At 38.7% G+C, this 18,753-nt stretch overlaps 1 protein-coding gene across 4 annotated transcripts in view; it reads right to left on the bottom strand.

The window, feature by feature from the left end:
• Window positions 1-18,753, bottom strand: part of apba1a (amyloid beta (A4) precursor protein-binding, family A, member 1a) — a 59,581-nt gene that overhangs the window by 36,434 nt on the left and 4,394 nt on the right. For all 4 annotated transcript variants that reach the window (XM_053228886.1, XM_034299018.2, XM_034299020.2 and 1 more), the window contains exon 2: window positions 3,589-3,739. The gene's annotated coding sequence lies outside the window, so the exon portion shown is untranslated. The remainder of the gene's footprint in view (window positions 1-3,588; window positions 3,740-18,753) is intronic.

Here is an 18,753-nt window from a genome sequence, read left to right as displayed (position 1 = left end):
CACCCGACAGTCTCCTAAATGTCTCCTAAGAAAAGAGAAACTTCATCACATCAACAATTATACGTTTTTCGTTGTTAAACAACAATGTTTTTTTAAAACCTATTTATTATCAGGATTAGACTACGTGGAGAGCCTGTTACACTGTGTATGAGCTGCGCATGAATCCCTGTGTATGAGCTGTTACTATAGAAACAATAACGCATTAGAACGAGTGCAATAATATAAAATTCATCATTGATGTTGCAGCCAAAACTATTGTGAAAGCCGTGCTGTTATACAAAATTAATCCACACTTTCTGAGTAATCGGATTTGAAAATTCAACCATGCTGTGGTATAAGACAGATTTAATACACATTGAGAAGGCAATGAACGCAGCATATCATCTGCCATCATCTTAACACTTAAAACCCAAGGAGACACTGGGATGTGGATTGTGGTGGTGGTGTTTTTTTTTCTGCGAGACAGAAGCACAAAGACAGAGACACATCTGAGGCTGTGGAACTGTTTATGATACTGAATTCACAGCCCTGACAGATGCACAGAAAAAGACAGTCAAAGAGACAAGTGAATTCTCTACTGACCACAGAAACAACTCAATCATCAGACTAAAGGCTTGAGCAGATTTCAGAGCAGCAGGGGAAAGCCTGAGAAAATCTGTGTGAAAGAGATTATTTCAGAAGAGGATACAAGTCACCACACACACACATACACACACGCATATCACTCGGAATAGGCAGGACTCCATCTGTCCACATTCAAGGCCCAAAGCACTTCAGTCCATGCATATGGTATCTGTGTGAGCTGTACGTTAAGACAAGGGAAAGACAGATCATTAAGAGGTGACACATTCAGGACCTCCCGGCGTCAGCTTGAGTGGTCAATTATCACCATAACCTGCTGTCTCTCTCTCTCTCTCGCTCGCTGTCTGTAGAGGAAGATATGATGAGCATGTCACCTTGGCAGCAGGCCAGATGCACTCTGTCTCTCCTTTATCTGCTCCTGTTACAGTAATGAGGCTGCAGTCACTCCACCTCCTGGTGTATGAACCAGCTGGCAGCAAATATTCCTACCCACTTATCCACCATTATATATTTGACCTTTCCAAGGTCACTGTAAACTGGACTATAGCACTCTGATTCTGGCTTTTAAACCCTGTTCAGACTTAATATTAAAATCCATCTCGAGTGATCCGATTGTATGTAAGCCATCCGAGCCATTCACACCTGTAATTTTCAGGCATTGAGTCTTTAGTGGCCATTTGTGATCACACTTTCCGACTTGCCAGATCTGCCACAAGCCATCCAATAGGAATTCAAGACCAAACAAAGTGTTTATATTTACCGGTAAGGTGGCATTTCCTAATTAAACCATCAGGTCTTTGGTTGATAAAAGCTATACTCACATATGTGTATAAATACAGTCATGTACATAAATATTTGGACATTGGTAAAGCTATTGTTATTTTAGCTGTCTACCACAGTATATTAGATATATTAAATATATTAAATAGTATATTAAATCATGAATGTGAACTCAAAGTGCAGACTTTCAGCTTTAATTTTAGGATATTACATCCAAACCAAATGACCAGTGTGGGAAATACAGCACTTTTTATATGCGGCCCCCTTTTAAGGGACTAAAAGTAATGGGACAATTGGCTGCTCAGCTGTTTTATGGCCAGGTGTGTGTTATTCCCTCATTATTCCACTTACAAGAAAGCAGATAAAGGTCTAGAGTTGATTCCAAGTGTGGCTGTTAACTCTGATTATGTCCAAGGAGCTAAGGGAGCTCCCTTACCTCAAACTGTTGTATACTGTCTCTTAGTATTTTTTTCATTCTGTTCTTTGTTATTTGTCTTTTTTCTGCTTTGTTTGGTTTTGTTTTTCACTGTTGTTGTGTCCTCTTCTTGGTCTGTTGAACCCCTGAGTACATGTAACCCCTGCCCCATTACACATAAAATAAAATAATAAAATGCTGTAATATATCAATCTACTGAAAATTCATCAGTATATTATGTTTTCAAGATGCTCGAATACATTTAATCTCACATATCACAACATTTCAAAAATATGACAAATGCATGTGAAAATCTGTTTAATAAATTGTATAAATACTATATATATATATATATATATATATATATATATATATATATATATATATATATATATATATATATATATATCCAAATACTATATACATATCGAAGTCCAAAGAGGTGTTACGTCCAGAGAAGCAAGTCATCATTAGGTTGAAAATCCAAAACAAACCCATCAGATAATAAAAACATTAGATGTGGCCAAATCAACTGTTTGGTACATTCTTAAAAAAAGAACACTCTGGAACGCTCAGCAACACCAAAAGGCCCAGAAGACTACAGAAACAGTGGTCGATGACAGAAGAAGCAAAGATCAACTTGTACCAGAATGATGGGAAGAGAAGACTATGGAGAAGGGAATCTCATGCTCATGATCCGAAGCTTAATTTACTGATGATAACTTCTGGATACACTAATGATATAATTCAGGATAAATTCTGAAGTGTACAAGGCTATGTTATATCTGTATCTATGTTATATGTTATATCTCAGATTCAGCCAAATGCTTCAAAACTCATTTGGACGGAGCTTCACAGAGCAGAGAGACAATGATCGGAAGCATACTTTGAAAGCAACCCAAGACTTTTTTTAAGGCAAAGAAGTTGAATGTTCTGGAATGGCCAAGTCAATCATATGAATAAATGAATGAATAAATCTGAGCTGCATTTCACTTGCTGAAGGCAAAATGCCCTAAGAACAAGCAGGAAGTGAAAGACAGCTGCAGTTGCATCACAAGGGAAGAAACCCAGAGTCTGGTGATGGTTATGGTTATGGGCAATCACTGACTACAAAGGATTTGCAACCAAGTATTAAAAATGACAATTTAATTTATGAGTATGTTAGTTTGTCCAATTACTTCTGGTCTCTTTAAAAGGGTGGGACCACATATAAAAAAAGGACTGTAATTCCTACACTGTTCATTTGATTTGGATGTAAATACTCTTAAATTAAAGCAGAAAGTCTGCACTCTGAGCTCATCCAGTCTGTGAAAGCTGTTATGTATGTATAGCATTATATGTCTGCAAGCTCTGTAACGTGTTAGCATTAAGTAATTGCCTATGGCTATCCAATAGATTTATTGTATCTAAAATATATTTTATATATATTTATATAAAATACATTTTACATACTTTAATCTGTCTAGTTATATAGCTAGTTGTATATTATGGTCTATTGGTTGGAAAAAAAAAACCACACGCTTAGTGTCATTCTTTAACTTTGTAAAACTCCAGTAACCTCTTGATTTAATCTGAAAAGTTGAAAATGTCTTTCAGTAGTTAAATTTTAGATTTCTTTTCTAAATTATTAAAAAATTTCAGTCTTGTCCACAGTTCTGGAAATTTTTTTTATTATTTTTGCTACAGCACTCATGCCGTCATTCTGGCTGGATGCACAAAATCAATCAGACTTTGATGGGAAAGAGAAGAGAAAGATAAGATTTAAAATGCACAAACGTGCTCCTTGTGTGCTGGCCACAGTAGACACTCACCTCCTAGGCTCATCTATCCCGTGGACTGTCAGGGGGAGACAGAGGGCACTCCAGGAAGAAAGTGATGGAGGTTTGCTTTTCTCAGAGGACAGGGTGGTAGTAGTCTCTCAGCTCCAGGTCAGTGCAGTATCGCACACAGCCACACATTTAACTGTGCACAAACAGAGACGGGATTTAAAGTCAGATGGGCAGTAGAGGCATTGTAGTATAAATGATGGTGGAAAAACATCATTGGACAACACTGAAATTAAGTTGAGAGCTGAAAATATGTTCAATTGATAGTTGTTCTTTATAGCTAATTTAAGTTCTGTTTAAACAATATATCAAAGCTTCTCTTTATTGGCATTCACTTCACTTCCCAATAACACAAAGCAACATGCTTTGCACAAGCATGGGAATCAATTAAATACATAGAGGTGTGTATTGATTCTGATTGGTCAGAAGGTGTTGATTCAAGGTGTTGTCACAGCAGTAAGGCTAACCACAGGTTTATATTAAATGTGCTTCTTCTCATATGTTATTAAGATGTGGATGAAGATTTCAGCATATTTTATGCATAAATGTCCAGTGTGTAGGACCTCTTCAAGCCTCAGTGTAGCCTAAATGCTGCAATTCAAATCAATTGTTCTGTTTCTAGAATTAACTACAAAAAACTCCTCTTAACAGCGATGGCTTATTTGTTTATATTTGCGAAGAACTGGATCAACTGAGATCATTAGACAATATTACAGGATATAACTGCAGGAGTCGGCTGGCACGGTCAGAGTTTCTGTTGCAGCGGACTTAAAAAAAAAAAAAAAAAAAAAAAAAAAACATTCCAGTGCATAGCTCTACCCTGAAGCACATCACCACAGTGCATCTTTATTAATTAATAGCACACCAGGAAACCAATGATTGCAATTGAAAGGATTTTCTAGTTCTCTGGAGTCTGCAGCTGAGATGCGACGCTCACTCAAGAGACAGCAGCAGCTCTGGATGTCTACAGAAACTCAATTTAAACCCACAGCCCTACTGTTAAACCAGTCACTACAGATGGAGACACAGCAGGGATCTACAACTACTTATAAATGTTATGGAAGAAAAAAATTCATTTGTACTGTATGTGCAATTATTTTGTCCTGTTTACCCAAAATTCAGTTATAATGCAACTTTCATTCACTTTCACATACGCAGTCTGAATAAAGCGTAGCTGCATCCCTCGGTACTGCGTGTTAAAACAAACAATGCGAGACATGCGAGATCTGGTCTTAGTCCACTTCAAAGCGAACTCTAGTGATTCAGCCCTAAATTCCCAAATGAAGCAACCAAACATACCATGTATTAAGGCTTTGCAGGAAGCACTTTTTGACATGCTGTCAACTGTGTTCTGTATATCTGGGTCGAACAACACAAAAAAGAAACACTGCATATCATTCAATAAACACTGATGGCTTTGAATTTTTATTTTCTATTATATTTCAGTTATGTATGTATTTATGTATTTATTTGTTGAATAGCACCGGCTGCTTGATTTCGACATGGGCTTGAAAAAGGTTTGTGTACATTCTCTGTCACTATCAGGGATGACACTGTCATCATGCCTCTGATGTCTTGAAAAACTCATCAACAGAAGCTTGCAGGGGGTCAGCTCAGTTACTGTCAGGATGTGAGTATTAGATCAGTACTGAGCAATAATACTCAGAGCTCTGATATCAATACTGCATCTATGGTCACCATATTTCTGACCAACTAATGGCCAGACTGGTCTGAGCTGACAGAAAGCCTACAGTAACTCAGATAAGCACTCTGTACAATTGTGGTGAGCAGAAAAGCATCTCAGAATGCACAACATTGGGCTACAACAGCAGAAGACCATGTCGGGTCTCACTTCTATTGGCCAAAAACAGAAAGCTGAGGCTGCAGTGGGCACAGGCTCACCAAAACAACAGCATGAATCCATGGATCCAACCTGCCTTGTGGCAACAGTCCAGACTGGTGGAGGTAGTGTAATGGTGTGGGGAATTTTCTTGGCACACTTTGGGCCTGTTCATACCAATCAATCATTGCTTGAATGCCAGAGCCTATTTTGAGTATTGTTGCTGAGTCTCCCTTCATGGCCACAATTTACCCATCTTCTATTGGCTACTTACAGCATGACAATGCACCATATCACAAAGCAAAAGTCATCTCAACCTGGTTTCATGAACATGACATGCATCTGCATCTGAATCCAATAGAACACCTTTGTGATGGTAGAACAAGAGATTCGCAGCATGAAAGTGCACCTGAAAAATCTGCAGGAATTGCATGATGCAATCATGTCAACATGGACCAGAATCTCAAAGAATCTTTGGAAAGAATTTTTCCAACATCTTGTGGAATCTACGCCATGAAGAATTGAGGCTGTTCTGAGAGCAAAGGGAGGCCCTACCCAGTACTATTCTAGTGTTCCTAATAAAGTGCCCAGTGAGGTGAGTTATTGAGTTCCTAACACAGGTAAATCCTACGTACATGTTATGGGCATGTGATCTACTAAAGATAAAAGTGCACAGCCACACACACTACAACAAGAGCTTATAATACAGGACATAATCAGTGTGTATTAAAATGAGGTGTATGTAGCATGCCTGGAACTTTTAGCGTGATGAGGATGCGTACATCATGAAGACACTCCCTTCTCTGTGATTTATATTTGAGCTTTCTTATCCAGCGAAACTCAATCATAATCATTACAGGCACCCTCTGGCAACATTACTTAACAAACATATGTCTGGAAATCTTATTCCATCAGAAGAGTACATAAATCTGTATAATTCACCTTTTCATAGATGGGACTACTTTTTCAAAGAAAAGAACAAAAAAAAAAAAACCTAGAGAAACTGATTCCTTTAACTTTTCATTTTGCTGCTTTAGTGTCTCAGCATGAGCCAATTAGTCAGGATATAATCTGAAACAGACAAGTTTGAAATATTTCAGTGCCTTAAATGAGACTGGGAAAAAGGATCAGTTACACCCTGAGCCACCGACAGCACATGACTCAATTTCAATCTCATTTCTTTTACTAAATGAAGATTATTATATCATGGTTTTACAATCTATCAGTTATATATCCATTATGATATGAAATGTTAAAAAGCACTAGTTCCAGAGCTTGATTTTTCTTCAGAAAAACTAAAACACACATACAGACACTCTAAGACACAGAGTGCCATGCTCCCAGGCTGCTGTCAGTATCTGGGCCAGAGGTTCCCACGCGCCTGTCCTTGGCTGACACCATTTATGTTAGTGCCATGTGAAAGTCTCCTGCAGGCTACTTTTCATTCGCCAGTTAAAAGCACACCTACCACAGGGTGAGGATGTGTGTGTGTGTGTGAGTGATGGATGCATTTATGTTTTCTTTCACTGTTCATTTGTGTTCACATGAAGGCCTAGTCACATGCATAAATGTTAAATGTTATCTGGAATGAACTAGTTTCTCAACCTCAAAAAAAAAAAAAAAAAAAAAAAAAAAAAAAAAAATTTTTTCGGTTCCTTTTTGCTACCGGTTCCAGTGACTTCTCAGTTTTCAGAGACGCTGTGCTGTCCTTTTGCTTTCCACTTGCTGACTCTCTCGCTCACCAATAATGTGATCTGACAGCAAATTGATGCTCTCCTAATGGGCTGAGACATTTCTGCATCGTTACAACAATAACTTGGATTTTGTTTTTCGAACACAGCAGCTGAACTGAAAGTAGGGCATCACCGAGTGCCTGTCTGGTCCTATTCGTATGCACTTATTCAACTGATAACTAAGGAAAAAAATAAATGACTAATGGTTGCGTAACGGAAAAATCTACATGATTTGAACACAAGGTTGTGACACCTTCCTGAACTTTACAAAATAACAAATGATCTGAGTTTCTTGAGTTTCTTATGAAAGTTGGCACTAAAGTTAACTGTTGATGATGTATTTTATCTATGTCAGAAGGAGTGGGCTGAGACGGATGCAGATGCAGTTAGAGTTATTGTTAGAGTTTATTGAAGAGAAACAGGCTTGGGCCAGGCGATCAGCAAACAGCATGCACAGGGAAATATCAAAATACCAAAACCGGGAAACTAGCAAAGTCAGAACCAGAGTAGCAATCGCAGAAATAACAGGCTTGATAAGTTCAGATGCACAAACAAACCGAGCAGTACTTTGCACTCAGTGTGCTGTGAGAGTCTGTTTTATGCTGTGGAGTGACAGGGAAAAGGTGAGTGTGATCAGAAGTCCAGTGATTGGGAACGAGTTAGCGGTAGAGGGTTCTGGGAAGTGTAGTCGAGGGTGGCCATGTTTGTAGGCTGCGATGTGTTCTGAAAAGTTGTGTTTGCTGATAGAGTTGACCTGACAATTTATATAATAGTGTGCCAAAAATATCACCAATGGGGCTTGTATAAGTTTACAACACCCTCTTATCATTGATCATACACAGATCATCCATCCATCCATCCATCTTCTGTACCGCTTATCCTATACAGGGTCGCAGTGGAGCCTGGAGCTTATCCCAGGCCTCGGAGCACAAGGCAGGGGACACCCTGGACGGGGTTCCAATCCATCGCAGGGCACATCAGCACACACTCACATTCACACACTACGGACAATTTTGAGATTCCTATCAGCCTACAACGCATGCCTTTGGACTGGGGGAGGAAACCGGAGTACCCGGAGGAAACCCCCGAAGCACGGGGAGAACATCCACTCACACAGGGCTGAGGTGGGAATCGAAATCTCCAACCCTGGAGGTGCGAGGCAAACTAATCCATTGTGCCCTATCATACACAGATCAGATTGGATTAATTTTCTTCTCTAATTCTAACAACAAACTTTGTTGGATAGAAATTAAGGTTTTTTTGTAATATTAGCAGCTATGCAGTGATATGGAGAGAGAAAGAGAGAGAGAAAGAGAGAGAGAGAGAGAGCATATGTGTGTGAGTGTGTGAGAGAGAGAGAGACAGTGTACTATTGCAAATGTGTATAATGGCTCCCGATGGAGCTGTATGTGAGGAAGGGTGACCTTTAGGTTGAGGATAAACATAGAGCACAGACATACTATCATCTTTATCACACATTAACCTTGCTTTTCTCCTCAAGCCTGGCAATCTCATCAATACCAAGATCATTTTTATTGGGTGGGGGCGGGGCTGCAGGGAGGGGTTTCAAGCTAGAGGTGTTGAAATTTACGGACATCATACTTTGCAGCACATCTCTGCCATTGAACAGAATTTCTATTTTAAAGGTCCTAGTGGAGAGAGACACACAAATACTATATAAACAAACACAATACACACACAAATCATCTTCCGTTATGTAGATGGTAGTGCAGTGATACTGGTACGACAGCTCTTGTAACAAGCAGAAATCTCTTTTTGTGTATTAGCTACAGTTTGGTAACGTTACTTTACACAGGCTGTGACTTGTGTCGTGCTGTATAGATATAACAACAACAAATGTGAGAGGATAGCACAAAAATAGAAAATATGCAAATACAAAATAGAACATAAACCCTAAAACAAGCTCACAAATGTTTTTTCCGTGTTCAAAATGCTTTATTCTAAAGCTACTGGATGTAAGATTTTAAAATTTCACACTCTCTGGTAGTAGACTGCTACTGCTAGCTAAAATACAGTGTAGAGAACAAAACGATTGTGCCTGCTTGCGAAAAGGCACTGCTTCATGTATGAAGTACACAGAAAACACACACAACTAGTTACCCACTACTTCACAACTGGGTAATGATGCAAATACCACAACATGGTTAAACCTGATGACCATCATTCTCGAACTATCTATCAAATTAAAGAATAAATAAATCCGTTACCTGTTCAGTAAGAAAAAAGCTAAAATTGCATTAGTCCTGAATCCATTTTTCTCTTACCGATTATATATTCTATTTCTTCTCTGATTGGCTGCCTGTCACCATGCAGTTGGACTTCTTTCATGCCTAATTTTGGTGTGATGATGATATTTGACACAGAAGTAGCGTAGTCAGGTATCAGCCTTAACTCAACTGAAATCATTGATCATGGAACTGAATCCTTGCCTACTGAAAGCTTGCTCTCCTCAGCAGAGTCCTCCTTACACCCTGAGATTGTATTCTCCCTCCTGCTACTCATCCAAGAAGTGCTATATCTGTAGCCATGTCTGCGAAACTGACAGTGAACCGACAGTTGAACTGCGATGTTCAACTCTGGCTTGAGTAGCGTTCAGAAAGGAATCTGAATTATCCTCTCCCAGCTCACATGCACAACTGACAGGTTCCACACAATCTTAAATAGATTGCTGATCAGAAATATGGCTCATAAGGGAGCCCTTAACCCTCGACCCATACGCAGGTCCATTGTAATTACTGAATAATTCATAGCAGTTACTGAATTATGTGTGTTAAGATGAATAAGTGAGTAAGAAGCTGAGAATTTAAAAACACCTTAAACCAGGGGTCATCAGTTTGACATCATTTAACAACTGGGCTACATGCAGTGCACATTATTTGATATTTAGACACTGAGAAAACTGTGGTGGAAAAACAGAGCCAAATGTAACACTGTAAAAGTAAAATCTCTGTCTTTACATATTTACTTGAGTAAGATTAAAAAGTATTCCCCGTTAAACTCACTCTTACATGTACGAATGCTATCACTGCATGGCACATTCTGCACTAAACTTGACTGAGATGGACGTCTAGTTTAATACTGAAGTGCTGATAGACCAATTCAGGACAAATCCTCATTTTCATTCTTGAGGCTTGCTGCTTGGTTTGGTGCAGAGGGTAGTGTGCCACCTCACCTCGCTCCAGACTCCCCCATTTAATCCTGATCCCAGGTTAATGACGGTGTGGAGCGGGTTTCCTCCAGGTTCTCCAGTTTTCTCCCACTCTGGTAAAACATGCTGGGAGGTGGATCGACTACACTAAATTGCCCCAAGGTGTGAATGTGTGTGTGCATGGTACCCTGTGATAGACTGTGGTACCATCCAGTGTGCATTCCTGCCTCACGCCTGGTGGCTCTGGATGAATGAATGTTTTGACCAGCGTACTAAACCAAGAAAGCACTGATGCAAACAAAACAGCAGAGGAAGCAGTGAGAAACATCACTTTTACTTCTCTATTTATGACCAACGGAAATGAAGAGGGTTTGTTTTTTTATAGTCTACACTCATCCTATATCATTCTCATTTTGCTATGTAAAGGAAACAGTGCATATTAAGAATCCAGATGAAGCTCAAAGAGCAAACAGATCAGTCAGACTGTACCTTCAACTCACCCATTAGACAGAAGTAACACAGTTCATATGTGCCCATTTGTTCTGGAGAGCTTTTGTCTTGGGGCAGTGAGGGCTCTATACACACACACACACACACACACACACACACACACACACAGAGCATTAATCCCCCTCACATTAAGCAAGGCTAATCTGAGCCAGAGGCCAGCTCAGCTCCCAGAGAGCGCTCAGTGTCATGCTATCATGTGGGGCGACCTTCGCAAACTCGGGAATTTATCCCAGCATGCCATATACACACACACAGAGACACACACACAGACACACACATACACAGTGAACACATACAGCACATACAGTTATTTTTATGAAGATCTGTTTTCAAATGATGGGTTGAAAGCAAACCTTTTTGGGTGAGTAATGCTTATCAGACAACATTATCATTAAAATAAAAGACAAGAAAAAAGCCTGTCAGACTGTCAGAGAGAAAGAGAAAGAGAAAGAGAAAGGGGGTGGGGGTGGGGGGAGAGGGATACCTTTCCACCATACCTGTATTGTAATGCATTTGGGACAGCCCAGGTGATTAATACAATGCTAGCGCCATCACTGACACCAGCTGCATAATTTCCTCATTCATCAGTGCCTCTGAATATTTTCTACCCCCATGCATTTACCATTTGCATGTTAAATATAGAGGAAGGCAAACATAACCTTTCCTTTTAAGCCACAGAGCCACATTGTCCATATTTAATGAACCCTGCTGATCATGAGTGAAGGGAAGAAAGCAATTAATATGTACAGATAGCACACTGTTGCTCACTTCAGTTATATAAGCACGCAGCGTTCAGTGACACTGGATAGAAAAGTGAAGAATCGAAGATGATGCTTTCGACCTACGAAATCATGAAGCTTGAGAATCCGAAATATATAATTGAACTCAGAGGACCCGAGGTGAACTATTCCAAACGGCCATTAAGCACTGTTCATTGCTGCTTGTACACTCTGTGTTAACATTGTGTCAGTGCTGCTAATAAAGTATTCAGAAAGCTTACTGCCAATTACACATGAATGCACACAGTAAACATAAACCAACGGTCCATTTATTCAAAAGTCCCAGAAATTACTTATGAGTTAGTAATTAACTTAATTACATAAGATTCTGTTAGTTAAATGAAAAATAATTAACTCCAGTGAATTTCATGAAAAATGTAAACTGTTTTATCCCATATTTTGATCATATTTGACATTAAACAAAAGTGCTGCACGTGACGTCAGCTCATCCTGGGGGGCGGGGCTTATTTCATTCCCATGCTAACAAAACTATCTGGCACAAACATGCTCGTCAATCCCACACTAGAGGGACAGAGATCACTGAAAATGTATAAATTTCATATCTACTAAATGAAGATCTACAAAGTTTACTGATTTATTTGTCTTAATACATAATGTTTTACAAAACTGCTGACATGCACCTGTGGCTTCTAACTCCTTAACACTGATTTCTTTCTTGTTTTTTTTGTTTTGCTTGGATAGTTTTACTTTATGTCCCTGAATGTGGGGCTTCTGCACTAAATGTTGAGTAAAACGTATTCAAACACAGTAACGTATCAGGCATATCATGCATATTAATTCGCCCTGCTCATGAGGTCATTCATTCGTTTAGTGCTTTCTCACTATTGGTAAGTAAATACATGAACAAATAAAGTTTATTAGTTTGAAGATATAAGCTTAGTGTACACAAAGCCACTTTCTGTGCTTTGGGTCTAAAAAGGGGTATTTATTAAAGCAGCGCTCACTGAAGTTATAACGCTTCAATGAGTTTTTAATTCCAGAAGTACAGCACACAATCACTTCCCATTTCTACACAGAAAGAGCAAAAACAAAAGACATGATGAGAGAGGCAACACAAGCTGTGTTATACAGAACAGCCAAAGACATTCTGGCACCAAGTTCAGTCGACAACACAAACACAACACGCTTTACAAAGCTATGATCAGCGCTGGGAATTAATGCTCTCACTCATTTTGTTATTTGAGCTGTTAAAATGACCAAAATATGTGCAGTGGCCAGTGACGCAGATGGTGTTTGAACAGCCCTGTCAAAAGCCCCACTGGACTTTCTCTAACACAATTTCACTAAAACAATCTTTGTATTTCCTCGACCACAGTCTGCCTTAAGAAGCATCTGAGATGGATTATTTCTTCTGTGCTCCAACAAATCCGTTTAGCTTAAAATCCTCTTTTTTTCAATTTTGTAATTTTTCAATAATCTGTCTTATCAGTTATCCATTGATTTGTTTAGCCAACTCCTAAGTATTTAAAACTAATGAGACTGTGTTGTTTAGTATTAAATTTGACTTTATTTTTAATATAAAAAAAACACACTTGACCTCTGATGCCAATAGCGTTCACCCATGAACATTATTTGCGTGGATCTTATTTAAAGATTAACATTATTCGATTATTTAAAAGATTTTCAAAGTCTCTCACCACCATTAATTCGGAGTTAAATTGAGTCGGTTGCAAACTAATAAGGGGCCATTTTGAAATGCATGTTCATCACAAATGCCAAACCAGCTTTAACAAATGGTGTATTTCTTCCATACGGACACAATGAAAATGAAAATAACTGATAATTTACAAAATTGAGATGAACTCTAGTACAAATCAAATCAAACTGTGCATGAAAGTCGGTTCATTTGGACGGATGTTAAAAAAATTTACTTACACGTGGATCTAATTATGCGCGTTTTGATGATGGTTCTTTACCAGACAGAGAAGATGCCAGATTTGAGCTGATTTGTAAAAACTACTTAAATCACAGTCTGGGCTAAAATGGCGTGTAGACAGAAATTTGCCTATAAAAAAATAACTAACGGGAAAATCTTAGTAAGACATAATGGTAAGGCTTGAGGCGGAATTTGATGTAATACTGGTAGAACACCTGTATTTGTCTGAATACAAGTGGAAAAAAAAATCATGTGGCTGTGAAAAGTATGCTCTACTTTGCGGAGCTGAGGTTGTTTGTTCCTGTTGTAGGTTTCCTGCCCTCTACTCAACGGATGTCCCGAGAGATGCCTCTTCTACACAAAAATGCCAAATTGTTTGTCTGAATTTAGCAATACCTCCGCTAATATTTGTTTTGGAGCAGTGACTTAATTGACTTTTTGAGAATCCTTTTTCAATTTGTGCATGAGAAAATGAAATTTCCAATTTAATACAGGGCCAAATAGATTTTTATAGCATCTTCCATAGACTTAATAGTTTTACCTGAGCATGCAAAAACACTGTGCCAAAACAAACCACAGGCAGATGGCCATTAATCGAGTGGAAGGGATGTTTGGCAATTCCAGGAGGATGCGTTGGCCCCTCTCAATTCAAACTCATTTGTATATATATATATATATATATATATATATATATATATATATATATATATATATATATATATATATATATATATATATATATGTATGTATGTATATATACACACACACACACACACACAATATAATACAATTTTGCCTCTGTACACCACCACAATGGATTTGAAATGAAGCAATCAAGATGTGATTGAAGTGTAGACTTTCAGCTTTAATTCAAGGGGTTTAATAAAAAATACTGCATTAACCATTACAGCCTTTTTTTTTTTTTACATAGTCCCTCCATTTTCACAGTCTCAAAAATAATTGGACAAACTAACAATCATAAATATTAGGATTATTTTTATTACTTGGATGTAAATCCTTTGCAGTCAATGACTGTCTGAAGTCTGGAACCCATGGACATTACCAAATGCTGAGTTTCCTCCCTTGAGAGGCTTTGCCAGGCCTTTACTGCAGTGCCTTCAGTTGCGGCCTGCTTGTGGGTCTTTCTGCCTTCTGTTTTGTATTCAGTAAGTGAAAAGCATGCTCAGCTGGGTTAGGATCATCGGACATATAAGAACATTTAATTTCTTTGCCTTAAGAAGCTCTTGGGTTGCTTTCACGTTAGGTTTTGGCTCATTATCCATCTGTACTGTGAAGAGCTGTCCTATCAGTTTTGTAGCATTTGACTGAATCACTTAGAATTCAGCCTGCTACTTCTGTCAGTAGTCACATCATCAATAAACAGTGACCCAGTTCCATTGGCAGCCATACATGCCCATGCCATAACACTTCCTCCACCATGTTTGACAGATAACGATAACGTGGTATGCTTTGGATCATGAGCTGTTCCTTTCGTTCTCCATATTTTCTCTTCCCATCATTCTGGTACAAGTTAATCTTGCATAAGAACAGGTCATGCCTTTTTTAATTTTTTTTTAAAGCAGAGTCTAATCTAGCCTTTCTGTTCTTGGGTGTTACCAATGGTTTGCATCATGAGGTAAACTATCCGTATTTACATTCATGAAGGTGTCTCTTGATTGACTTTGACAATGTCTACCTCCTCCAGAGTGTTCTTGACTCGGCTAAATGTTGTGAAGGGGTTTTTCTTCATAAAGGAAAGAATTCTGTGGTCATCCATTTTGTTGTCTTCCAGGCCTTTTGGTGTTGCTGAGCTTGCCAGTGCATTCCTTCTTTTTAAGAATGTACCAGATTGTTGATTTGGCCACTCTTGAAGTTTCTGTTGTCTCTCTGATAGGTCTGTTTTGTTTTTTCAGCCCAATGATAGCCTTTTTCACTTGCATTGACACCTCTTTGGATTGCGTATTGAGAGTTCCCATGAACAGCTACCAAATGCAAATTCAACATTTGAAATACACTCCAGACCTTTTATCTCCTTAATCTGTCATGAAATAACAATTGTCAGTTGTCCAATTACTTTTGAGCCAGTGAAAATGGAGGGACGATGTAAAAAATGGCTTTAATTCCTAAATGGTTAAGGCAATATTTTTGTTAAACCCCTTGAATTAAACATTTACACCAATCACACCTTAAATTGCTTCATCAACAGTTAAAGATACTGTTTTTTGTTTGATTTTTTTTTTAATCCAGGTCTTCTTCCACAAACCATTAAAACAATGTATGCTCATTTCTGATCAGCAAAGAAAGGCAGCCTGACACCACTCTTCTCCCACCTGCTACGTGTCTAACCTATTTTTACACTAGCATTACAAATCACGCTACAGAGAGCAGCAGCAGCAGATCGTGACCATAGATTTTGGTGAGGCAGGATGAAATTAATAACGGCATAGCCTCAAACTAAATTAAGTCCAGACACTATCGCATGTGACTAATGCTACAGGCTACTATCTAGAGAATTTTTAGAGTAATCCCAAAACATAGTGTCATCCAGCATCCAGTCTAGCAGCTCATTTTAAGCAGTTTTATATGTACCTTTGTTCAACTGTGTTTAACACAGCAGGTCAGTTCCCACTGCCATTAACCAGGGTTGCCAGATTTCTGTAAAACTTCCGGCCCAACTACATCTGAGAAACTACACAAAAGAAACAAAAATTTCAGGCGCTGGAAAAGGAAAATACATTTTTCTATTTCCCTTAGCTTTCATGTGGAAAACAAGGTTACCGTAGTGCAAACGCATTTCTGATGTAGGAACATTATCCACTCCATAATCTCCCTTTCCCTCTCCCAGTCTTTCCAATATATCTTTCAACAGCAATGGTTCTGTCATAGACACACTTCCTGCACTTACACTTATGCATTTGTTTTGTATTAGATTTATTTCCAGTTGTTTGCCATAAAACAAGATCCTGGCATCCTCTGGGTATTTTTAAACTAGCCCAAATCGGCAACCCTGTCATTAACTATCCTGTGCGCTGCATGGGGACATGGGGCAGTGTGATCCCTGCCTAAACGGACCTCTATTAGCACTTGTTGCCATTCCCATTTTTGGTCACTATGGGCAATAATAACTCCATGGGGCCTAAACCCACTATGTGAATCTAAATCCTGAGGAACAGCAAAGTCAGTAAGACACTAGAGCGAGTAAGACACTGAGCTTTAGGACATTAAGCACTATGGCACAGTTCTGTACCTTATGGAAATCCAGCTGAGAGGAGCAAAGACACGCTTGACTGGGTTAATGATGCTCTAAAGTCTTCAGATGTTCACTGGCCCATTTGAAGCATGTTGATCCAACAATTCAATCCAGATGGATTCAGATTTTCTGATGAAGAAAACACCATCTAATCAGCATGTTAAACCCTGCCTTGATCGTGATATTGACTCATGGACCAAGGCACTAGCAAAATCTCCTTCGGCCATTTTCTCCCAGTTCCAAACCTGCCGACTTCCAAGGTCACAGGAGACAAATAATACATGAATAAACCGGTCCAAGGCTACACATAGCCTCCTTTATTATTGAACTGCACATGGTTCACCTCACTGGTTTCATTCTGGAGCCAGCAGACACAATTCACCAGGCTTTGCTTAAAAATTAATATGGCCTGCAGCCCTGACATCCCACCATACATCATAAGTGTGTACTTTATTACATTTTGTATGGCAGACCTGTACAACCTGTGTAACATTTCATTTCAGGTACTTACAATAATTAAGCATGTTTTCTCCATACACCATAAATAGCCCTAATGAGATTTCTTTTTCAGCATGACAGCTATAATAATATATTTGATCTCCTTTTTGAAAAATGCAGGCAGTTATAAATTAACATGGGACGAGTGATTTTATAACAAGCTCTTTTCCTGCAAACCCGTCACACACAGTTATTTATTATTATAAAGTCTAAAATAGATTCATAGACTTTTACAATCATAATACTGTAGCATAAGTGTGGATTTGTACTGACTGTAGCTGTCATTATAATATCCTTGTAGTATCATACTCTTTCTTTCTGCTTACCTTTATTTTCCTAGTGAAGACAGTATGCCGATGACACGACTCACAGCAACTACATCTTTAGAGACCCATCCAAAGCTTCAATCGTTTTGTGATTGATGAAAACGTTTCACCCAATCCATGGCCGAAAACGACTACATATAGCTAGCAAAACAAGAGGTGTCATCTGCCTGCAAATCTATCTGTCAGCAATATCTATGTGGGAGGAACTAACACTATCTGAAAAGAGCTAGTAAGTAATTGAGGTTGGGTTTTTTCATGTGAAGAGGGAGAGAATCAATGACATTACTGAACTAGATGGAAATAAAATCACAGAGTGCCACGTGTAAAATATGGAACTTCAGCTGTAAAATGAATCCTGTCCAAATAGGGCTAATGGTGCATTACTTTAAATGCATTATTGAAGATCCATAGCAAGCAAAATGCAAAGAGGATCATTCTGGCATTTCAGATTCTTTTTTTTTATCTCCATTTAGTTTCACTCCTTCTGAATTTTTCACACGAATGGCATGACTTATTAACAACTGTTTCATAGCAAGGCACAAACTCAGACTCCAGGCAAACATGCATTATGAAAAGAGACGCTGGTGACATTTGTGTTCCCAAGACCAAGACTAAGACAAACGTATTCCCTTAATCACACGTGATGGAATATCTCAATTATTGTAGTCTTCTAAGGATATGTATTTTCTCATCATTCAGGGCTGCATTTATTCAAGACTTGGTTTAAAAATAAGAAAAATGTTTTAAAACTTGCAGCGACCACTTTTTAATACACATTTCTGCTAAAGACAAACTGTGTCCAAACCAAGACATCTCCAGAGAGAAGTCGCACACACAACCAGCAAGAGGGTTGCCAGGGCCGCGGTTTAATGGCAAATTGGACAAGTTTTGGAACAAGGTTACAGATGGAGAAAAAAGCAAGTGAGCGTTTTTTTGTTTGAAAATAATCTGTGGCTGCCAAGATCTTGTTTTGAAGTGAATAATCGGAATTAAATCTAATCAAATTCCACAAACATAGGCTATGGCAAACAAAGGGAAAGTGTAAGTGCAGACAGAGTATCTATAATGTAAAGCACCATTTCTGTTCCAAAATAGATTACAAAGATTGGGAGAGGGAAAGGGGGATTATGGAGTGGATAACAGTCGAA

This window comes from Pangasianodon hypophthalmus, chromosome 24 (assembly GCF_027358585.1).
Source record: "Pangasianodon hypophthalmus isolate fPanHyp1 chromosome 24, fPanHyp1.pri, whole genome shotgun sequence".
Classification (NCBI taxonomy): Eukaryota; Metazoa; Chordata; class Actinopteri; order Siluriformes; family Pangasiidae; genus Pangasianodon; species Pangasianodon hypophthalmus.
Note: the sequence above shows the minus strand (reverse complement) of the source record. Positions and strands in the feature narration are given on the sequence as shown.